The following is a 25,368-nucleotide window of genomic DNA, read 5'->3' on the forward strand; positions in this document are numbered from 1 at the left end:
TGTTTTAAATGTACTACTTAATCCCAATCAGTGACTACAGTACACCTGCAGCTGCCTCTCATATCGCACCAATACATCATGGGAAAATTATTTGAATTATGCACCTACAATGATCTATTTCAAAAAGTCCAATGGTTCAGCAATTTTTCTCATCATGTTTAATCATTCCGCTGTGGCAGCTGCAGCCATTTGAGAAATGTGCTTGTGAACATGTTTTTTTCCTGCCTGAAAGAGTAGTTGTTGAAAACACTGGCGATTTGTCTCAATCACAAGTGGCAGAATTAGTCCTAATCTACTACTGTACGTTTGCCACAAATGGTTCATGTCAATATTGTTAAGACAAAGACAGTGACAAAGTCAAGGAAAAAGCTCAGAGAAGTTAAGAAAATCGGTATGTTGTATTAAATTACAAATTGCTGTGGCTCCAGAGTGAACGAGTGGCTAGAACATTTGCTTCACAAATCTGAGTTTTGAATCTCGCCTGCGGTCTTCCTGTTTGTCGTTGATGAGGTCTCCCTGTACCCGTGTGTGTTCTCTGGGTACTGCACCTTCCTCCCACATTCCAAAAACACTTTGCTTTAAGTGAAAAATCCAAATTGTCTATAGGTGTGAATGTGAGTGCGAATGGTTGTTTGTCTATATGTGCCCTGCGTTTGGCTGGCAACTAGACCAGTCCAATGTGTAGCCTGCCGTTCAGCCAAAGTCAGTTAAGATAAGCTGCAGAACATCCGTGACCCTGAACAGGAGAAGCACTTAAAGCACAAAACAGTTGTTTGGACAATTTGCGACACATCAAAAATACGATCCGAAGTAATGAATTGAGAATATTACAGTACTTTAACACAATTGAATAAATTACAGCATAACACACACACACTCACACACACAAAGCTTAGGAAATGTTGGAAATATCATATTAGCCGCTGTTTGATGTCAAAGCGACATGGCTAACGACAATGTTGTTTAGCAATAGAGCTAGCTAGATTGAATGAATATGTTGCCATATTTCTACATTAACTTCAACTGGGAGTATTGTTCTACACTATTCTTAGTTTGTAGGCTGGACATCTCCAATTTCACAATTACATGAAATGCAGCACATCTTCTGCAGAAATTACACCATTGACACGCCATTGTATGTGAGTCTGGTTCTTCGGTTTGTTACTGTATTCTTATTTTTAGGTATTATGATTGTTGTTGATCTTCGCCCATTTAAATGCTGGAAACAATTATGGCAAACGTATTGTGCCTTGTTGCATTGTGTTTGGACTGTTAAAAATACTTTTCAGTCCTGTAAATGTACAATTCTCTGTAGACCAATCAGTGAACAGGGGTGTCTAGCTTCACCACTGCAGTTGGTACCTACTTTAAATGAATGGGCACTCAAAGCAGGCTGGATATTTTGGGACACTTTACAAAGCAATAAAATGCATAATGAACTGAACATTGGTGGGTATAAATATCTTGGTGGCAACAAAACTTTACAGATTTTCACACAAATATTGCCAGTTTGTATCCTGCAATTGTGACATGATCTAGTTTGACTTAGGCTGTTGACTAGAAAATGCTGTGATCTTTTGGAAATGCCAGGACAGAATTTCAGCCAATGTCAAGTTGGTCTTTTACAATTGTGATGTTAGCACACAGAGTTTGTCACAGTTCTGCATACATGTTTTAAGAGAAAACTCTGAAAGAGAAAACTCTTAAAACATGTATCCAGAAATGTGTCACCATTTCCCATTTAATTCATGCCAGTGTAACACAGAAAAAGATGGGCAACTGTCTGTTGATCAATCAGCCGCAGCTGGCACCTTAACAGAGGGGTACTCAAAAGTGCACCAGTACAGGCTGGATATTTTGTTAACATTCAATATAAATGCAATAAACATATACCCAAGGTTGGTTGAAGCGACAAGTGAGAATCTTTACAGCAAGGGTGGGGAACTTATTGCCTGGGGGCCATGTATGGCATTTGAGCCATTCCACCAACAAGCAGAGCCCAAAAACATTCAACCAACAAATGCCAATGACCATCCATTCCACTCCTAGTCCTCATAGGGCCCTCGGGTAAGATGGAGCCTATCCCATCTGATTGACCTCAGATGAGAGGCGGTGTACAACCTGGTTACTTCGCCAGGCAATTGCAAGGCACAAATGGACAAACAACCATTGTCATCCATACCTACTGTAGACATAAAAAGTCTGTTCAAATACCAGGTTTTTGTGTTGTTAAAAAAAAAAAAAAAAAAAAAAAGCAAGATACTGTAACTCAGCCAACCATCCATTATCCAAACTGCTTATCCTCACGAAGGTTGCGGGTGTGCTGGAGCCTATCCCAGCTGTCTTGGGGCAGAATTTCAAAGAATTTTTCCACCAATAGCCCTGTGACCTGTATGTGACCAATGTGACCTGTAACCCGTATAACCGTATTGGGGGGGTGGGATTCGAGATTCCTCTAAGGGTAAAAATAAAAATGCCCCTACAACCTGTACAACCGAATTGGGGAGTGGGATTCTTCTAAGGGTCTTCAAAATGTCTTGACAGGTGTTTACAGTTAGGGCTCTGTGGCACATATTAATGTGGGGATATTTGCTTATTCTTTAAAAAAAAATTATTTTTTTTTATACAAAAATCCCACAAATCTCCTTTGCTCAGCCCTCTTCAGGTCGCCCTAAAGATTTTCAATGGAACTATTCATAATTCCTTCCACTATGCCTTTAGCCCCAGTTCCTAATGAAGAAAAACAGCCCCAAAGCATGATGCTGCTACCACCATGTTTCACTGTTGCTATGGTGTTATTTTGGTGATGGGAAGTGTTGTGTTTACATTTTGGAATCATTACAAGTTTAACTTTGGTTTCATTGGACCACAACACATTTGCCTACATATGTGTAGCAGATTTAAAGTGTGTTTTGCAAAAAAATACGTATAGCCACCAGTTTTTCTTTGTAAGATAAAGCTTCTATTTTTTTACCATACCCTACAGGCCAGAGATACAAAGAAGATTGACAGATTCTTGTCACATGTACTATAAAGCCAGAACTTACCAGAAATTTTTGTAGGTCCTTCAATGTTGAAGCCGGCCTCTTGGCAGCCTCAAAAAGCAGGCAGCTAATGAGGGTTGAAGTTAATTCTCATTTTTAATATTACAAAAACCTGGCATACAAACACGCGTTTGGCTTTTTATAGCCAGTGTAAGGACAATTTATAGTCTTCAATGAACCTAATGTGAATGTTTTTGGACTGTGGGAGGAAGCCGGAATAAATCCGACTCAAGCATGTAAGATCCACACATAAATGAGCCTTGATTCAAACCCCTTAACCTCATAACTCTGAGACGGATGTGCCAACCGCTTGTTCACCGTGTTATCCCAAATGCTCCCAATACATAAGAAACCTTAATCTAAATATTTCATCCATACTCTACAGTGCTTATCCTCATTAGGGACGCAGGTGAGCTGGAATCTATCCTAGCTGACTTTGAGTGAGAGAAGGGGTACACACTGAACTAGTCACCAGCCAATTGCAGGGCACATATAAACAAACACATATTCACACTTACATTCACACCTAGACCTGGCAAACTAATTAGCACATCCGCCTCAGAGTGCAGGGGTCTTCGGGTTTGCATGTTCTCCCCATGTCTGTGTGGGTTTTCTCCGAGTACTCCGGTTTCCTTCCACATTCTAAAAACATGCATGGAAGGTTAATTGAACACCATAAATTGTCCATAGGGGTGATTGTGAGTGTTGTTTGTCTGGGTGTACCCTGCCTACAGCCCGAAGACGGCTGGAATAGGCCTCAGCACAGCCGCGGGCCTCGTGAGGAGAAGAGGTTCAGAAAATGGACGGATGGATCATAGTATGGCTCTTGAGGGATCTTTTAAATACCGAAATGACCTCTAAAAGGTAAAACATCCAACTCACTTTGCCTCTGTGTGGTATGATCTTGTGATTGGATCAACCCGTGCATAATGCAATTTTAAAATACTCATGGAAACATATTAGCGAATTTGGTCAAAATCTCATCTAAAATGTTTCCGTTTGCGGCAAATGTTGCAAAGGAAAAACAGCACATCGATTCCATCAACAAAGGTTGTGACTGCGTACCAACACTTCGACCAATCCAGCCGTTTCAAAATACTCCCCTCATTAAGATGCATTCCACGAGTCACGTTTCACGGGCCTGCAGGCCATAGGATAGCCCGCATCGCCCAGGAGTCATGCTGAGTCCTTTCTACATCATCACTTCCAGTCAGGTGGGTTTAAAGGCGGCTGCCCCTTGGTCAAAATAGATCTCCTGCTCCTTGGGCCTTGTAACTATAGCTGCAGCCCACTCAGCAGTCACTCACTGCTGTCATTTATCTCCAGCAGGTGAAAGGCGAGGGGTGGATGTAGAATGTAGGTGGGGGTGCATATCATGGCTGGCAGAAGCGGCAGCAAGTGGAGCCCTGACTTGTGTAACTCTGACTTGACTGATACGTCCTCCTCGGGTGAAAGTGAGGACGTGTGAGATTAATTTTTCTTTTTTTTTTTTTTTTCTTTTAATCAACTGCGAGCCAAAGGAATTCTCATGCTAACTTTCCCCACCAACAGCTATTGAAATCTATAATTGCATTAGAAGAGTAATTTGTACCAGGGTCAAACTCCTGTCATCATAAAGACTTTCGAGGTGATATCTTAAGTAACATTTTAGCATTCCTAACTGTGATGCAAGTTTAAACCTTCCAGTAAGTTAATGTTATTATAATTGTTAATAAGATCTCCGAGCTCCTCCCCAATGACCAAGCTGCTCCCCCTGTCTCTAAGGGAAAGAGCCTGGACACGCTGTGTAGGAAACTCATTTCAGCTGCTTGTATCCAGCATCTTGTTTTTTTAGTCACAAGCCACAGCTCATGACCATATGTGAGGGTAAGAATGTAGATCGGCCAGTAAACTGAGAGCTTCACCTTTAGGCTCAGCTCCTTCTTCACCCTGACAGACTGATGCAGTCCCTTCTCTTCTGGAACAAGTATTGCTGAGAAAAAGACAACGGAAATAACATGGAGGCCCCTAATTTTCTGCAGAGCGCAAGTCTAGCTCAAAGCATATTTTAATTGTGCTCATGGGTGGAGTTCTCTTTCTTTTGGTATTTTGCTAGACTTTGCACAGGTAGAATTTAACGTAACGGGACGTTTGCCCCTTTGTGTGCCGTTGTGATATGGAAATAGTCTTTTCCCAATAAATCTTAGCGACACCCCTCATTTGTATCAAAATCAGTGTGGTCCGAATGCAGTAAGCCCGAGTACGCCACGCTTGATTGTGGAATCAGAAATAGACTCGTTAGGGTCCGCGCATGACATTGGTAGGTAAACTACAAAGTACAAGCTCTCCCCTTGCGGATGATGAGGTGTGATGTGGGCAATTGGAGACAGCGTTGCACCCCCAATCGTACATCGGGAGGCACACCAGGAACGTGCAATGTGTCTACCAAATTTGCCCGAAAATGAAGATGCGCCCGTTTTTATGCAGCACGCATGGGTGCAAGTCTATCAAAATAGGACCCACAGAGTTATTGCTTTGCTCACTGAAGCGCAAATAAAATAACAATACTACACATAATGACATTGATAGTTTGTCCCATCCCTATTGTATAGGATGCAGTAAATGTGCTTCTGAACCATCCGGTACAAAAGTGTTGATTGGACAATATCAGTATTTGATGCTGGTGTACATCAGGGGTCCGATATCGGGCCGCAGGCCACTTTGGAACGGGCCGCGGCGGGCCGCACGGATGAAAGAAAGAAAGAAAAGAAAGTACAGTACTTGCGGTTTATTTATTAACCGAAGCTGAAAAACATTTTAAATTGAAAAGTGACCGGATTTTCTCTGTTACATCCATCTATGACTGACTCTTGACGCATGTCAAGTTGTCTCCGTCAAGTAACGCTAATATTAAATGCACAAGCTAGCAAATGAGTAAAATAAACAGACGTATTTGGAAAGTTTCTCTCCCCCAGCTACCGCCCCCCCGGACGGAGAATAGTTACAGGGCCGCAAAGGCTATACACTTGTATGAGCAGAAATAAGGTTAGCGTCCATTGGTGTACATGACAAGGTACCTTAACATTTACCGGCTACGATGGAGCTATGTTGGAGGTACTGTATCTGTAATTCAGTTCTCCCTAGTCAAAAAGATGCCAGTATTTTGTTCCTTCTCATTGTACAACATTGCCGTAAAATATCGTGCTTCTTTTTCCTCTATGACCATGTGCTACATTAAGCCAATGTGCATGTGCTTTTACTTATTATCTCTCTCATAGCTTTCCACTTAGTTGATTTCAAAAGGAAAGCCTGTCATGACTGTTCAATGAGCGTTAATATGAGAAGGGCTACGATCGGTCGACTACTCAAGACCCCTCTGAAGGTCACACTGTCAGTCATGAGACATGCAGTACTGATGAATGACTATGTGGACTGTGGAGCTTTACAGAGATGCTCTGCCCCCTTGTGATTGAAAGTGTAGCAAAGTGGTCACTCAGTCGAGAGCAGAGCTCCACCAAGGCCAAAGAGAGAGAGAGATGTATAGTTATAGTTTCTATACATTGAGACAACGATGTTCTTGGACATTGCATCACACTCGGGATCTGTCAATCAAATCAATGACAAAGCTGTCACAATAAAAGTCCTGCTGACATTGTTCGAAGAAGTACACACTAAGTCTTTCTTTCAATAACATTTACAGTATATCCATATGTAATACTTTCGTTTCAGTAAAGTTGTCAAAAAAAAGATCACAAATGTCACTGATTGGTACGCTTGACTAAGCAAGTGCACGTGCAGGAATAAGAGCGTAAAAAGTTTCTATGTGAGAATATGTCATTGTCGAAGAAATTACTTTTGTCTTTTCCCTGCATGTCAATGATCACCACTGCGAGTCACTTGCTGTATGTGTGCTTGTATACTTTGTTCTGTATCTTTTGCTGCCATCAGCTGGTATAACTCATGCCACATAATACTCACTGGGCGTGTGTGCGTGTATGAGCAGTGGCATTTCTTACGGATGACCAAGAATGCTGAAAGAAAATACAGTAAATAAATACATGAATTTTCTATACGACTAATCCCAGCATGCATGTTAATTTTGAAATGTGCGTGTGAACCGTATTAGTCATAGAAAATGAACACAAGCACAGGGAGAACATGACAATTCAACTCAGGAAACTCCAAATCCGACCTGTAAACTGTGAAGCGGATTTGCTGACCAGTTTTCCACTATGCCGTAATTAATAAATACATAAGTAGAAAATTAAGTCATATATTGTTTGATTGCAGGATAATCATGTAGCTAAATATTAATTAGATTGTTCAATATTTATTTAAGTATTTCAATATTGCATTATTTCAATATTTGTTTATTTCATTTGGCACTCTAGTTCCCCTCTGCATCATGAAATCATTTTAGCTGTCATTCCCTCTCAAAGTCGGCGGGCAGGCGCTGGGCAGGACTAGCGCTAATCCAGCACCAACCAAATTGCTAGTTCCATAAATTCTTGCATGAGTTAATCTGAGACATTTTAAGAAAATGATGGGTACAGACAGACCCAGAGTAGTAATATATGTATTCTGGCAATTTCTCAATGTGCATTATGAGCTGCTTGGGCGGCTATTCCAACTCACACACAAATCCGTTTTGAAATCAGCAAATAAAGTGCATTCATAAGATGCAAATTTATTTTACAGTTATACTAATGACCTATGAAGGCAGGCCATTTTATTACCGGTATATACAGAACTGACTGCACTACTTACAAAGGATACAAAGGGTGTCACCACCAAGTTCCTTGAGAAGCTTCTACGGATGTGTGGTGCACAGCGTCCACAGTGCCAGCATCAAGGTGCAGCACAGCAGCTTGCTCGGCTGACAAAGAGGAAGGCTCTTCAAAGGATGGTAAAGGCTGCTCAAAAGATTGTAGGGAACAGCCTTTGACTACCATTACCAAAGGAAGTGCAGAAAGAGGGCTCCTTACATCATCAAGAACCCAATCCACACCGCACACACCCTCTTCTATTGCCTCCCCTCAGGCAAGAGGCTAAATCCAAAGCAGTATCACCAGGCTGAGGAACAGCGTCTTTCCTCAAGCTGTTAGACTGTTAAACTCAAATATTGCTCTGTATCCTAAAGTAGATTATGGAAGTTTTTGGGAGTTGATTCTGCTCTCATCGACTACGATATTGAGAAAAGAGCGTTGTAATTTATAGCTATGACATTTCAGAAAAAAAAAACACCTGTTGCTGAACCTAACACTTAATTCAGAGATATTACTAAATATGTTACATGATGATGATGATGATGATGATGATGATGATGATGATGATTATTATCCATTCATCCATCCATTATCGATACCGCTTATCCCCACAAGGGTCGCGCGGCGTGCTGGAGCCTATCCCAGCTGTCTTCGGGCAGTAGGCGGGGAACACCCTGAATAGGTTGCCAGCCAATCGCAGGGCACACAGAGACAAACATCCGCACTCACAATCACACCTAGGGGGAATTTAGAGAGTCCAATCAACTTACCATGCATGTTTTTGGAATGTGGGAGGAAACCGGAGTACCTGGAGAAAGCCCACGCAGGCACGGGGAGAACATGCAAACTCCACACAGGGAGGCCGGAGCCGGGATCGAACCCACGACCTCTGAACTGTGAGGCGGACATGCTAACCAGTCGCCCACCGTGCCTACTATTATTATTATTATTATTATTATTATTATTATTATTATTATTATTATTATTATTATTATTATTATTATTATTATTATTATTATTATTATTATTATTATTATCAAGTAAATCTGCTCTAGAAAATGATTGACAAAAGATAATCCAGAAGTTTACTTGCGTCTCTGATTTAAAAAAACAAATGTAAAAATTTGTTGGCCACAGATTTTTTAAATTTAAATAAATACATATTTAAATAATTAAACACTGAAATACATACATACTTCATAAATTAATGATTATTTATTTATTGAAATTTGGCACTTCGGGGCTCTGTACACTTTTTCTTGCAATCGGCAAGAGGGCGATATCATCCCTCACATGTCGCTCTTCCTCAGCGGCGTGCTGTACCAGACAGTCCCAGTGTTGGTGACGTCACCTACAAGATTTGCGACCATCCATCCAACAGTCGATTCAAACTGGAAATAAAAACTGCCTTCAGGATAAAAGTTAAACGCCTTGCCTGACAAACTTCGAACCTGGTTTTATTGTGAAAATCAACATCGGAAGTGACACCATCACCTCTTCCTAGCTTGTTCCGTGTGACTGCGGTGTGGAAGGCTGGTTGCTGCTGCTGGTGGAGGCATTCAAGCCTACGACAGAAAAACAAGCGACTACTGCTTGAACAATACAGTCCGTGATTTCATTAAAAAGAAAAATCCACAAAAGACACCATTTGCTGTAATTAATTGTCCATTGTTGGACTAAGTTACTTTTGCCAAGCTGCTTTTTGCTGGGGTCGTGTAGTCAAGAGTGTGTCGCCGTTTCTCCCTGCAGCCAACACTAAGGTAAGCTCCGAATCGTTTACCAACTTAACAACTTTTTACCCTCAAAACGACACCTGCTACCATGTTGAATGTTGTTAAGAGTCGTAAATGGCAAACGGCAATAAAAGTTGTGACGAAACGCCTCTCGGCTGTCGTCACTTTTTGAGGCTCTGACGCAGGGTCTTTGTCCGGTCAGAAGCGGTGCTGTCTCTGCCACTTGCGCCGCATTTGGCCTAGTTTTGTCCAAAATAGCCAATGTTAACCATTTTGTGAACCACCTTAAACTATTAAACAGAAATAGCTTCAATAATTTTGTTCAATTATTGTGTATAAGTCCAAGAGCCGTTTTAATTGTGGCATAGGCGTCTGTGCACAGCTGTTTTCCTAGACCTTTTTTCGTTTTTTCCTCTTCTGTAATCTTATGATAAAACAATGGTGTAAACCTTTAATGCTAGGTTTCAGCGTCAGTGTTGAAATGTTAACATTTTAAACTCATTGCTTGTCATTGGTTCTACTGGCTCTTCTTGGCTATACTGCTGCAACCTGTCTTGCTTGACTGTTCAGTGGACTCCATGCACAGATTTGGTATTTCTGCTTGACATAGATGTATTCATATTTTCTTCTGTATGGTTAGTGATGTAGAGATTTGAGGAGCAGGTACCCTTTGCAAGGCCCACCTTTTCTACAGGCACACCCTTCCAGTAAGGCCGGTGGTGTTGTGCTAGTACAAGGTTCACTTGAAATGTCAGGTATGTGGAAGGTGAGCGGACTAAAGAGCGAAAGGAATGTTTCGAAGAAACCTGCCTCTTACCACACTGAAAACGTTCCTCAGCGTCCTAATTTAGTCTATTGTACCCTTGACACTTCTCACAGCTGGCCCTGGAAAAGTTGCAAACCAATAACACCCTTAGCTACTACTCTTGCACAACTATTTCAAACATGTTAAGACACCATTCGTTCCATTGCATTTGTATACATTTATGGCTGCCCGGATTGTCAAACAGGTCCACCTTTTCTGTATTAAATGATGCATATATGATTGTTATGAATTCTGTCAACTGTGTGGAATTGATTTTCAATTGTGTCTGTAAGCAACTGAGGAAAAATAGAGAACATATACAGGTTCATCTTCATGAATTAAATTATCATAAACAGGTCAATTTATTTCGTTAGTTCAATTAAAAAAGTAACTAATATGATCACACACAAAGTTAAACAGTTCACCATTTAATTTAGCAAATGAAAAACCCAAATACACCATCTGAAGAAATTTGAATACCGTATTACACATGTTGGCATGATCCTCCTGAAAATGAGTAAATTGAACTACTGAAACAAATTAGCTTTTGCATAATATTCAAATTTATTGATTTGCACCTGTACTTGGCCGCTTGGCAGGTACTACAGTATGTCCAGTAACTAGTCATCTGGCGTTCCGAATGTGCTGAGTCAAAAGACCATATGAGGGATTTAAGACACTGCTGGTCATTGGTTAAATAGAATTGTCTTATATGTCAATATGTGAGGATACCTGGCTGAAATGACCAAAACAATCGCTAACGTTAGTTTTCCTATTTGTGCGTCTTAGTGCTGACTGCCGCAGTGTTATAATCCGCAGTTTTGCTGCAGAGATCAGTCTCCTAATTTAATTTGTCTCCTTGTAGTGAAAGTCAATACAAGAGACATTCTGCATTTTTGTAGTCTGTTAGCGTGTTTCGTTCCGACTGAAGTATTCAGTGTGCTTTGTGGTACTATTCTGATGAGGAGCACCAAACGCCTCGAGCCGAGGCAAGTTAGCCGAGCCGAGCTGAGCTGGTACTGTGCACGGGAAGAGTGGCGCTAGAAAGTAATGCCCTGCACTGTCTGGTAGTGTCACCAAATTGGTAACTTAACTTTCATTAGGCACAATACACCTGCTCCCAAAAATGATTCTGGTCAAAAGTGGAATTAACACGACACTGTTTTTTATGTAACATTGCCGCGTCTTATCTGTTGCACTTTGGCTACTATAATTTAAATAATCGAAATGATCTCGCGAGAGCTGTGATGTAATGTGTAAGAAATCGGACAAAAAACTTCACACGTCACCTTTCTCATCCTTTACAATGCCAGTTTGTTGTGTAGCTGTGAATCCTTTCTTCGGTCCTGCTGATTGTTTCTAATTTGATTTTTCAGCGAGGGAACCCTTTGTCACCAGCGACTCTTTCGGTTAAGTAGATGCATGATGTCAGTATTGTGAGAACGAAAAGTGCTTGATTTTAAATTTCATACTCAGCATTACCAACCACTTTTGTCTTTGTCAATATTTGCTAAGCACCTAACACAATTACATGATTATCCAACAAATTGTCATTCAAGCTTATTTTCTCACTTATGAGCTAAGACAAATTTCTTGTTTTGAGTTTCCTGATGAAGGATGGTCAGTGGGTCTGGAGACAGGAATGGGCAGTTTAAATGCTGGAGGGGGCCAGAAGTTTTCATCAGTGCTACGGGGAGGGGGGGTGCTTGCACATAGGACCACGCACTTCCTAACCAGATGTATGACAAAAAATGCTATTTTAGATATAGACAAAATACGTGCATATGTACAAAATATGTGTTCTTAATATAGTATTTCATTCCGCTTGCTCGGCATGCAAACGTCACATGAGCAAACTCAGAAAACAGGTGAGGGGCGATTGGTACTTACTTGACTCTGAGCAGCTGTGATATCATTCCCAGTAGACAGCAAGTGGCAAAAGGGCCGGCCCCTGAGATGAATAAAAAAGAGGGGATTTTGCAGCTAAATTCATATTCCACAAGCGCAGTATTAATCAAAATGGTGTTTTGACCCTAGTGGGGGTGCATAGAACATATTATTGAAAACATTTTTGAATTGACTTCCACTTTAAACCGTACACATCATTCCCAGCATTGTGTAATACCCTTGCACACAGAGAGTGGTACAGTTCTGATATGGCCTCCAAAATCAGTAAGTAGCGGTACTTGGGAAATTTGAAAGGAGTCTCCTGATCATCTGGACAATCTCACTGCTTGACTGATGGGAAATGGTTGCATGCAGCCAGCGTAGTGCGGATTATCCAATGAATTTGTGTTTCAGAGCCGAAAGTGAGATTTTTGCTACGCTCACACTGCAGGGCGTGATGCCCAATTCAGATTTTTTTTGTTGTTAAATCTTATCATTTTATGTATTCATTCACATTACAAAAAAAAAAAAAAATGCAACTTCTAATGTGAACGCAATGCGTCTGTGATGTGACACACATGCGTACAAAGCTCGAGTGATGTGCACCCAAAAGAAAGATGTCACATGGCTCTCATTTCATCATCTCAAAGGGGAGGAGGTACATATAATTTGGGGACATGAGGCGATGCTCCTCGATCTCCTCATTTAAAGGAGACGCCCATTAAAGATGATGTCACGTCATTGCTGCGCGTGATGAATGAAGCGTCTGCGTGGCTGAATTACAACCATCACCATAAATCTCCACTTTATGCTTCATGTTTCAAATGGGATGAAATTAAGTCAAATGTTAAGACGACAACTGTTACTCAAAACAACTTTGCAGATTCACAGACAATGTCAGTGGTCTCCCGAGCCCTCTCCCCCGCCCTTGCGGAGGAAATATTGGGCTTTTGATGAAATGTACATCAGATGCGTGCAGATGGTCTTTCATACTTCAGACGCATCACATACATATCTGATTTATATCCATATACAAAATCAGATACTTGTCACATATGGGCGAAAAAAAAATCATAATTGAGCTGCAGTGTGAACGTAGCCTTACAGTCCTCGCTGGAGCAAAGAGTTTAATGAAGAGCGAGCACAGATGGGCACACTGGCGACAAGTGGGACTGGGTGGCGAGATAAAGGTCATCCCATTGTTATTATAATCAACTGTAATCTAGGCAGTGGGTAACCATTAAACTCGCTGTGTTTCCCTCTAAAACAATGGAGATAACTGCTCGAACGCCATTCATGAGGAAGGAGAAAGAGGACTGGTGCTGCCACGAGCATCTGTCGTATTTGTTTTTTTCCCCCCAGTTTTCAGTCGGCATGTTAAGCTCTTTGTCTGTAGAGTTCCCCTTTGTCCATTAAGTGTGTTTGTTCTGGCCTCAACGCCATCCGCGTCTGTCATCGCCTATATCGGTAGCCACCCGGGTTGAGTTCTTAATTTGGGGTCCAACAATTGAAGTAACAGTCTGTCAACTCACAGCGCTACAATCGGGCACGGGGCCTAATCCTGCTCTGGGATTCTGAGGCAGAGAGGGGAAGTAACAAGGAAAAAAAGTGGGAATGAGTCAAGCCAGTTCCAGTATATGTGATGTCACAACTCCCGATAGTACGGGAAGTGAAGCGGAGGTTGAAAAGTTGTAATGTAATACTGATCGGTAGATATATTTGCTAAATATAAATGGAAAAATGACCTTCTTAGAACTGCTGGATATTTTTTTGTTTGTTTTAAGGATCAGTGATATTTTTGTCACATAAGCCGTATAGATAATGGATGGATATAATGGATGGATGGACTTGTAAACGTACCCAATATCTAGAAAGGAGTCTTCTTCCAGGCAATACGTTGTGATGGTCACATTTAATTTGTATTTTTTTTCCCCAGGAGCAAAAAAACAGATGAAACCAAAAGCACTTTAGCACCAAAAATATAAAGCTATCTTCACGGCCATCTCTGTCCAGCCACATGCCCTTTTAAAATATTGAAGAGACAAGATTTGTTGAGCTCCATTCATACCAAAGGGGAAACATTGCTCCGCCTTGCGTTTCTGTGTTTGATCACCGGATACTACGAATGTAGCTGCTTCATTGATGCCGCGCTACGTCAGAGAAGAGGAGGGGCTCCTCCTTCACTTCCTACGGGAAAGCAAAATGTATGAGCATTGCAAGTCAATCAGGTGGCCGGTGGTTGTGCCAAAGCTTTGGCTAATGCTAAATGCTGTTGCTGTGTTGTACAACTCGCGGTGCCTGCCGACTGCAAACATGATGCTACGTTGTCTGTCCACGCTACGCTCACAGGACACCATGTGTGTGTGCCAATTGGTTGTCACGACGCAATGTGCATCTTCCAGCTCAAATGTCCAATTTCATTGAATGTGCTTGCCCCCCGCTCGTTTAGCTCAGCACGGATTCACGCCTCTCTACGTGAACTGCACTGACTTATATGTAACCGCGTCGTGACAATGGTTCAGTTCGGGTTTGGTCTGACTGTACCATTAGAAATGTCTGCATCCAAATAAGGTAACAATGTGTATGAAGTTAAAGTGATGCATTGATGTTATCAAAGGATTATCCTTATTCAAGATTGCAGACACTTTGTTGATTAATTCAAAGTAAGGGCAATCAGTTTTTGGCTTCCAAGTGAGTTGTTGCTCTGTCAATCTTCAAATCAAAGCAAAATGAGGAAGGTGCGGTCCAAAACAGAAGTCCTTATTTAACATTGTCAGCTGTGACATCAAATGGAGCAGCTGGTTAAAAACTTGTTTTCATTTGTCGACTACACAATTTTAAAATTACACGCAGGAGAACCTGGAGAATCTCATTGTGTTAGTCAAGTGGGGGAGGTTGTCACTTGGCAGTGACATATACATCATGAATAAGAGACACTTCAGTTCTGCGTATATTGGTTGCTCAATATTTTCCAGTATAACAAAATCCCAAGACGGGAAGAGAAAAACACGTTTGTAGTTCAGGTCTAGAGGAAAGTAGTATTTCCTACAGGAGATCTGCATGTTTTTTTGTTTTGTTTTTTATTGTTAGCTCCTGCGTTTTCTCCAATTTTAGGTGACTTCTGAGTAGTGAAAATATTTTCGGTGTTTACTCCATCGTCGTGTTTGGATTGGACGCCGCAGCACTTCATGCTCTAATTCCTTTGATTAAGTGACTGCTCTGCCTTTTGGCAGTTCTAGCAGTCAATCAGGCAGCCAAACATTCATTCGTCTAGACCACAAAATCATCCGCATCTCAGCGAAAGCTCCATGCTAGCAAGTTCCCCGTAGAGCTACGTAGCCCGTGTTAACATGCCTCCCTCTGAGGTTCGTCCTCATTAACAGTCTACTATAGCACTCCTGCGGAGGCAGTGAAAGGCGTCAGCGCTCCACTAACCACTCTAATTCACATCTGTTCAAGGTTTTTCCCTGTAGGTTGATGGGGGGGGGGGGAGCCATGGCTAAAGTCAATTGATCTTTGCCCACCCATCACCCCCACCGTTCAATACTATGACTATGGTGATATGAGTGAAAGGGCTCCCTGTTCGAACATGTGTTCTACGTGTGAAAGAAGCAACTAAGCACGGGCCGTTATCAGATTCAGACGGTATGAGAACCTTGAACAAAAATAGTGCCGTATCGCAGGATTGCAATTACAGCTCTAAAATGTATTGTTTTTGAAATTCAGGGAGTCCTCATTTTTACAAACGATTTCCATTCCTACGTTGGCGCTGTAACATGAATTTCCGCATATGTCGGATTTCACCGTTAAAGTCGAAATTTATGTCAAAATACTTTGTATAAAAAAAACAACTAAATCCATTAAAATAAGCATAACATGCTGTACTTAGCATTACTGCTGATAAGTGGTGGAGAAGGATGAGAGGAGGACGAAAAAGGGAAAGATACTGCCGGCGTGCAGACACACGATCGAGACACTTCGCATGCTCAACCGCAAGGAATGCTGGTCTTTGTAGTACAGGAAGTGCTTGGATGCGGAAGTGCGTTGTTCGGCGCGAAACCCATCGCAAATACACAAGCAGAGGTAAACAAGCTCAGAGAGTCAGCACAAAAGCACACTTTTGGAGCGAGGAGGAAAACGGCTGCTTCATTCCTTTGGTGAGTGATACGAATATCAAGTGTTTTATTGGCAGTTGAAAGTAACAAGCGGAAATGACGTCCGTTTGAGTCATGACGCCGTTTGTCGCCGTACACAGTGGGTTATTCAAATACCGGAGCAACTCTGTCCGCTCATTCATGTAAACGGGATATTCAGAATGTTTCAGAAATTGGAATTTTGACTTTAACCCGAATATTGACTGCATGTAAACGTAGTCACTATGGTGCTGGCGACAAAATAGAGGAAGAGGCACGGATGTCGTGAAGTCGAAACGTCGTAGGCGAGCGTATGTCGTAATTCGAGGACTGCCTGTATTTGGCAAAATAACATTTTTCCCTTCGTATTGAACAAAATACATTTGATTTTTTAATAAATATAGAATATTTGGTACTGTTTGGTACTACATGTGCAATGTTAAGTTAAAATAAATCAACTCCAAACTGTGTTTCCCACAGAAATCTACTTGGGTGGGTGGATGCCGGCGAGGGTGGGGCAAATTTTTTTGGGGGGGAGGGATATTTTTCACTTCGTTTGTGCATTGTAGTGAATTTTCAGAGTAAACATTGTTACCACATTACTCAGTGACACCACAGTTTTTGCACTTATTTTATATTCAAATAAAAAAATAATATTAAAAGAATAAGGCTGTCATTGGATTGTAAGAGAAAAAAATGGATGGGGACGGTGAAAAACAAACATACTGAGCCTTAAAACATAAAACACCATGTTGTTTGAGATGTTAATCCACAATCCCAAAGCACAAAGTGCTTTGCAAGCATGAAGTGCTCAGAGTCTGGGGAGAGAATTTGAATGACCATGTAGCAGAACGGCTGTGTATGGTGTGATCGACTTGCAGAAAAAGATGTTCGCGAGATAGCTTCGTGTCTCGATAGACCAAACCGACATCGGAGGTCGTGAAGCGTCGTGGCGTCTGAATGCGCCGTCTGATTGGCGTAGTGACCACCGTCATAGTGTCGTAAACCGTCAGTAAGCATCTGGTGTGCGTTTACGCATGTTGAATCGTCGTCGCCAGTCGTGACATTTGGTCACTGTGATTGGCTGTTAGCTAGCAAATCAGCGCTTGGAGCATCAACGGGAAATGACAAATTCGGATAAACAGTGAGCACGCCTTCGCTGCCTTGATCTTCTTACAAATACAAGAGCGAGTTTTGACAATGTAAGTATTTCACAATACCGTGTCTAGAACGTGAGGGTTTACTTCGCGTGGGAGTTCATCGTGATCGAAGAATATAGCTGTATGCATTGTTTACATTTTTATAATCCGTCCCCGGCCAACAGCTTTCTGGTTGGATTTTTCTAACAATGAGAAATAGTGACTACTGCCGCCGATGGTATGGAAGGGTATTACATCGCACGCATGCGCGAAAGGTACTTTAATGGTTAGCGTCTGTCGTTGCGGTGTATTTTTCCAGCGTGACGTGCCGACAGCCAGCCAGACGCCACAGGGTGTAAGCGTCTGTCGCTGTTGGCCAACGTCAGATTGGTCTAGCTAGGCTCTTTCAAATCTGTGCTGGTGAAACAACGTGATTGGGTTTGTTTAGTGGTTCTGCTGTGCTGCAGGTGATTGGCTGCCTCAACTTCACTTCACACACGACGTGCTTTTTTGGTTGGAGTCAGTCCTGTTGCTACGTCTCCTCTCGACTGGTTTGCAGCACGTAGCCGCCTGAGCTACACAAGGGGGCCGGGCGTATGATAGTTCTGCGAAGGGTTTAAAGCCGTGCAGCGGGTGGGGTGATGAGAGGGTGTCTTGTTCAGTTGAATAGCTGAATATTTTTTGGCAGCAAACGGTTGCACCCCAAAGCTGCGAATTAAAAGGTATTTTATTACCCATGTAAAGGTATTCCCTCGATACGAACTGCACACCGTACGTGGCAGCTTTGGATTTTGGAGAGGTGTGCGGCAAAGCGGCTGCGTAGGTGATTTTTTTTTTTTTTTGGAGGGGGGTTTAAAAAAAAAAAATTTTTTTTTTAATACTTTTATTAAATTATCTTAAACTTCTTGGGCAGCCGTCTGTTTACTTGGGCGGCCCGCCCAAGTATTAACATGGTGTGGGAAACACTGCCAAATAAATGCAGTCCTGCACCTTAAAAAAGTGCAAAGTGTATGATTTTTTTTTTAAATTTATTTATTTATTTTTACATTTGTGTTTTTACCCTCCAAAAACACTAATTAGAACAATAATGATAAACTCAATGACTAAGCACCACTCTGTTGGTATTTCTCCCACTTGATGGATGGTCCTAATCGATTGTTATGGTTGTTTCAGCTTGAAAAATAGCTTTGTAAAGATGATTGAGTCAATGGCCATCTCATTTTGAGCCTGTGCTGTTGTCCTCAAGGACATTAGTCCCGCGATGTGCTGTGGTGCTGCAGAGTTGAATGGAGCAATATGATAGGCTTCCTAATCCATTTGTCCCCCACCTCCACCACATCCCCTTTGCCTCTCTCGACACACAGACACGCACACACGCATCCACACATGCGTGCGCTCAAACATGACTGCAGCTGAAGGAAGTCCTGCTTTATTTATGAGATGGATCGCTCTGAATGCCACAGGGCTCTCCTGAGAATTCAAGACGGCACACAAACAGTATTTGGTCTCTCATGCTCAGACACGCGCACGCACGAACACACACAAATCCACACTTGCTGCAGGCCTCCGTTGCACAGTTGGTCTTTCTCGGCAGTGCGCTTAACGGCAAGCGATGAGCACAGTTCCACACTTCACCCACTTGGTGTGTTACATCACCCACTCAGCAGCTGAAGCTGAACTTTAAATTTGGATGAAATGAAGTCTGCTGTTATACTCACAGTCTTTACAGGCGCACTACATACTGTAGAGCATTGATTCTCAACTGGTGAGGCGGGACCCCAAAAGTGGGTCGTGGATTCACCTGGGTGAATCTCTTGTGAAAAATAATACTACAAAAATAATGATACAAAAAATACCAAAATAAATATACTGGTTAAAAACACCCCTTTGAGGAATTCATAGTAAAGTTCACAAAAAGTAAAAAGAACAGAAAAGTTCATGTGATTTGTCCAAAAATAACCTTTGTGTGTTTTTTTGTAAAGTCTCGGATTTGAGAATCGTTAGAAACCGGAATCGAATTAAAAAAAAAAAAGAACCGGAATCGGAACCGGAATCATCCAAATTCAAATGATGCCCAACCCTACTTGTTACGCCAGATTAATGGAGTACATAATACCAAGACAGCACCACGGCTGTGTGTAAGAGGATTCCGCAACGCCGTCCGTGTTCTATTAAATATGTCAAAACAGCCGTTGGCCTAACTGCTGCTAATTATTTGGTTGCGGGTTGCTGTGATGGTGAGTGGAAGTTCATGCAGTCGCAGCAATTTCTTCTCCTGTAAAAAGGCAACGGCAGATAGACTAATAATTTCTCTCGGGCCGCCGCGTCTGTTCACGTAGCCTCTCGTGCTGCTGACTCTCCAGGGACACGCAGAGCAGCTAGCAGCTATTTAACACGAATCATTACTGTGTGTTTGTAGCAGCTGGTTGTAGGACTATAAATGAGTGTTTCTCATTGTATGGATTGGGGTGGGTAAATTCACCCCACTGCACTTGCTGGAGCTTATCCCTCACAGGCAAACATGGTAGAAGTTCGTTGATGTTCTTCTTAGCACATAAATCTGCAATGGGTTATTAAGGACAGGAGGATAGTACGCCATTAGTTTCAGACAATAGCTCCGTTTTTTTCGGGTTTTTTAAAAAAAATAAATACCAAGAAATGCTCCCGTTATGAAACGGTGTACCGGTATATTAATTTCTGACTTCCAAAAAATAAAGACCAAAATGCACAACATCCTATTTGCAGGATTCACTGATTGTCAGCTTTCACTTTGGATGATCGGAATAGAGAAGCATGCTCATCTGTTTGCAAGATAATCCCGCATTTTCTTGTGACACAAATAGGCCCCTGGCCAAAACCGTTATATATTGTTAACTTATCATGTAGTAATTTAGTCCGAGAACAGTGTGTAATGTATTGGATACCTTTGAAAAATAGCCTTCAACAATTAAACTTTGTTTTTTTTTCTCAAAAAAGTATATTTGTAAGAAAGAAGGTTTTGCGTGTCAGCCAGATAAGAAATATGAGAAAAAAGGCGGGTTTTTGTTTTGTTTTGTTTTTTGTCTTAGAGGAAAAATAGTCATAATGTTATGTAAATATGAGTAATCATCAATTCAAAATTAACATTAGTTAAGAAAAGAAACCATATTATTGCAACTTTATTCCTGTAAGAAAATGATTCCCCCCCTAATCAAAATGTGGCTTTATTCCGGAAATATTAACTTTTTTCATCAACATTTTGCCAACCATTTGTCTCATAGCATTACTGGTACTTTATTGTTATAGTTTATTTTTCTTTTCAAAAGCTAATGATCGCAGCTTGCAGAAGGTTGTTGCAGAGGATAGCTTTTGGGAAAACAAGCTGCCCTGTAGAGATGTGTTTTTTGAGAGCCAAGATGTGCGCATGGTGAAAAATATCTACACTCTTTGGGAACGGAGCAAATTAGGCATGAAAGAGCCCTCCAAAAACTAACATAATCCATCCAAGTGAAAGCTGATGTTTGAAGCGCAAATGTGCAACTGCATGGTCCGTGTGTGTAATGAAACGTGCTTTCAGCGCAGGAATATTGCTAAATCTAAAAGGGTGACGGAAAGTCCGACTCTGTGGCAAAGCCCCTTCTCTGAAAACGAGACCACCCAGCGATGGTTGCCATGGAGACGGACTCAACAATGTTGGCTATGCTGATGAGCGAGAGCCCTGAAAAGTGATGGAAAATGAAAGTGACATGAAAAATTGCTTAGCTGTGGGGAAAGGTCAAGTCAAAATAAAGCAGTATTGTACCTTCCTGTCACTAGAAACTTAAGTGTGTGCCGCAGCTGCGGATATTCAATTTACCAATAGTTACTACTACTTCTACTTCTGATTATCTTAATGACGTATTTGTACTAAAGACTAGGAGACACATTTGACTACCTTATCTTGCAATAAAAATCCTCTTTCTCGTGACTGAACAAAGGACACCACTTTAAATGAGGGGCGCGAAAGGGTTTCGCTGGTGTAAATTTTAGTATTTGTTATTCAGATGTTTTTTGTGACGTAACTTGGGAATTATGGTACATAATCCGCATCACAAAATATTAAATGTGTCCTTGGGCTTGCTGACTCTCAGGTTTATCGGCAAAGCTGGCCCAGTTTGGGGTTGCAGTAGCCTCTTTTATCCCCTTGGTGGGTTAATAGCAGTGCACGTATCCTAGCCTAAGCATAGTCCTGTTTTGCGAAGAAGACTAGCTGACAATCCATAAACTGGCTGAGAGTGAATCAACAGTAACCTTTGTTGGTTTCAGCCAAGTATTACACTCCGTTTTGCCTTGATGCGATTAATCGCCAGATCATCAGATAATCACTAATATATGTCCACCTGTAGTCCGAACCACACTGTTTTTATCCATTTCAGTTAAAACCCCTTCCAGTAAACAGCCTGAGTTACCCTCACATCAGGGCAGCTTTGCGCATGAGTGTGTGCGTTTGGGGTGTGTGTGTGTGTGTGTGTGTGTTGAGGCAACACATTGAAAGCTTGTTAAGTTGATAAACTGTTCCAAGAGCCGCCAGTCAACATCTTTTAATGGCGGCGTGGAGCAGCAGCTGTACTTGTAAACACCAACGAGCTGCTCAGTGGGCCAAGTGTCTTTGAACAGGACCATTGGGCTGATTAACATTGTCGCGCCTCAAAGCGAGCTGCTGGCTCTGCCCCGTCATGTTCCAGCGTTCATTGAGTTTACTCCAAATGTTCTCTCATTGCCAGTAAAGCAGCTTCCCTCTTGAAACTGTGTGGGATGAAGTGGAAGCGGGGGGGTAGGTGGGAATGTGTTCCCATTGGCTGAATGCTCCCTTGTGTTTGACCTGAATGGCAAACACAGAAAGCTCTGCTAGACCTTTTTCTCTTTAAACATCTCCTCTCTTTTTTTTTATAATCCTCTTTTACGTCCCTTTTCTCTTTGTGCCGCGTTGAAAGAGCCCCGGAGCGCTCCCGCCTCACTATAAGGCGTCGTGAAGGGTCGGCGAAGGCCAGTTCAGCAGCCTGTCGCTCATCTATTTTCCCTCCTCTTTCAATTCTCAGGGGAATGAACCTTATTTGGGGGTTTCTCTCCTATTTGATTGCAGTGCAATTGGAAATAATCCACCCAAAAACACACACCAAGTTGAGCAGGTTTGGTGTCTAATTAAATTAAGTCCATTGTAATGTAGTTTTATATTTGCTGCTGTAAAGGCAGTCAAGTGATGTTGCATTTACAGATGCGATGCTAGCTGTGGCTGTCTCTCTGGTGCACATAATTGGCCCGGCTTGGTTTGAAGTGGTGTTCCTGCTCTCTGGCAAACGACCAGAGACTTCTGGGAGACAAAGAAATTAATATCATGAAGAAGAAGTGAGGTACAAGCTTGTTGTGTTCAGCTTGAATCGCTAACCATGTTAGCGTAACGGTTGCATTGAGTGAAAATTGGTTAGTTGTGCCTAAAGGTGAAACGCGCAGATGCTACATAGCATAGCAACAGAGCTAACCCAACGTAAAGGACACTAATTTACGCTGCATGAGTGTTAAGTTAGTAAAACCTCACTCCCCTGAGCCTTAGAAGCCGCTGACCTGGCGGCTCGGCTCCTAAGACAGCGATGCACGTACTTGTCAAGTTGTACAGTTTCAATGTAATTTGTACAGGTGGAAACACCTTTTCAAATATGTACGCCATGCATCGCTGATTTCCGTTGACGTGACATCAGCCATTCGACAATAATGTGTAATGTGTAAGATTATACACAGATATGTAAGGGCAAATTCCAACTTTGCTAAGATTTAGTAGGCCCTGGGGTTGACAGGTATGGGCCTGGTGGCGCTGTGGCATGAGTCGCCACGGTTACACAAATACTGAACCCACACATGAATATAAGTGCAAAAACTACAGGGTCATGCAGCGTGATGGACTTTTCTATATGATACTATGTACCATATTGGAATATCATCTGGAACGAGTCACAGGCTGAATCATGTGACACGTGTGTCTTGTCAACGGTGCCATTTTAGCCACACTCCAAAAATCTGAAAAACTGAAACGGGGAAATGTTTTACCTGTTCTATAATCTTAATTTAATATGAGCGTGGATGGAATGGCAAAACGGCTAATAAAGGTGTTGTTTTGCGACTTGAAATATAGTTGGGATCAAAGGTGAGTTGTGTGTTTCCACACTCGTAAAGCATTTATGTTGAGGAGTAAGGTGCGCACACTCACGTCCTCTGAAGTGACACTCGATGCCGCTGTTTGAATATGCAAATGAGATTCATTTTAAATAATACTCCGTATGTCCACAGCAGTCACTATTACATAATTTGATGCAACATCATGACCAACAGTGTAAATATATGTCGGACATGCGCGTAATTCGATGGCCAAATTTGTAACTTCTGCAGTGAACATGTCTAATCTGATAGATATTGCAATAATCCAACACTAAATCCCTGTGCCAGGATCACGGTGGCTCACCCATCCGTGCAGGATGAATCATTGCAGTACAAAATGGAAATAGATGCCTGGTGTGATTCAGCAGCTGTAGCCCGAGGCGGACAGAGGCCGCAGCTTGTTCGCATACCTCACTCCTGTTTTATGGAAGAATCTATGTCACTATTGGACTGGCATTCCTCTTGCCTCGAATTTGGTCTTTTTCATCTACTCTGCACTTTACTGCAGCTGCCTCGTGGAAGTGACCCTTCTCTGCTCCTCTTGTTGCCCCAATAGAGGTGAAATCTCTGTTGAAAGCCATTCAAACTCTCCCAGCGCCGTGTTGCTCAACTTCTCTCAAATCAAGTTTGACAGCTTCAGTGGCTGCAAGCAGGGACACATTTATCTCTCCATTGTAGCACTTTCAACATGTTCCCGCAATGATGTCAGCACTCCTTTTTCACTTGACAGAAAACCCGGCCCCTGCCTTATACACAAAACCCACCGAATTCAGGATATTGCAGCGTGTGAGAGCTTTCATACAGCAATATGGTATCTTGCAATCAAATAATTAGATGCATTACAATGTTTTTGTGAAATGCAAAATACTTACACAGGCAAGACAAAGGGATGGGAGACGTGTTTCGAGTATTAAATGTAACCTTATTTTCCACGTGATTGCATGTCATATTTTGGATCTCTTTCACACATTTTGGCTCTCTTAATTTTTTTTTGTGGGTCCTTGGAAATATGTCTTCACATGAAAAGGTATGGGGGACTCCTTCCATTATAAAAACACACAAACAAATGGATGTGTGTGTGTGTGTGTGTGTGTGCATTGTTGGACTGATAGTAAACATTTTGATATTTTTGTGATTGATTTATTCTTTGAAGCATAATATTAATTTCTGCAATTGTAATTCCCTGATTTTAGTGGGGTTAGTACACAGTCATAGCCATGAATGCAATTGTACTAATAATTTAGTGAGAGAGAGATATTAATAAATGGGCACTGCGCCTCATGTGTGAAAGCGCGCTGTGTTCAAATGAGCATTAAATTCAACTGTTAAGCCAATAAAACCCGGCGAGGCAGTGTATCAACCCCTTTGTTTACTCGCTGTAGGCCTCTCACGCATCCTACCGAGATAAAATACGACAATACCCAGGTTATCTTAGCACGAGCTAGCAGTTGGTACGAAGCAGGTGGATGCATTTAAAATTGGTCCAAAAGAATATCCTGGGTTCTGCCGTTGGCCGGCAAGGGATCCTGGAGGTGAAAGTAAGTTCTTTTAAAGTAAAAAGGAAAGCCTTCCTGCCTTGTGTTGTCTACATGTACATGTTGAAACAAATTCAATCATTCATTCGTTCATTCATTCACCTACACCTCTAGAGTTATAACCAAAGAACCACTGTTTTTCAACTTCTCCTTTTCCAAAGAACCTGGTATACTAGATG

General features: G+C 41.9%; 1 protein-coding gene across 1 annotated transcript in view; it reads left to right on the top strand.

Moving 5' to 3' along the window:
- Positions 1–9,280: 9,280 nt before the first annotated feature.
- The window catches only part of nck2a (NCK adaptor protein 2a), a 31,472-nt gene continuing 15,384 nt past the window's right edge, over positions 9,281–25,368 (top strand). The window contains exon 1 of the mRNA XM_086051997.1: positions 9,281–9,549. The gene's annotated coding sequence lies outside the window, so the exon portion shown is untranslated. The remainder of the gene's footprint in view (positions 9,550–25,368) is intronic.

This window comes from Filicampus tigris, chromosome 14, assembly GCF_054856515.1.
Source record: "Filicampus tigris isolate MCC_2025a chromosome 14, RoL_Ftig_1.0, whole genome shotgun sequence".
Lineage (NCBI taxonomy): Eukaryota > Metazoa > Chordata > Actinopteri > Syngnathiformes > Syngnathidae > Filicampus > Filicampus tigris.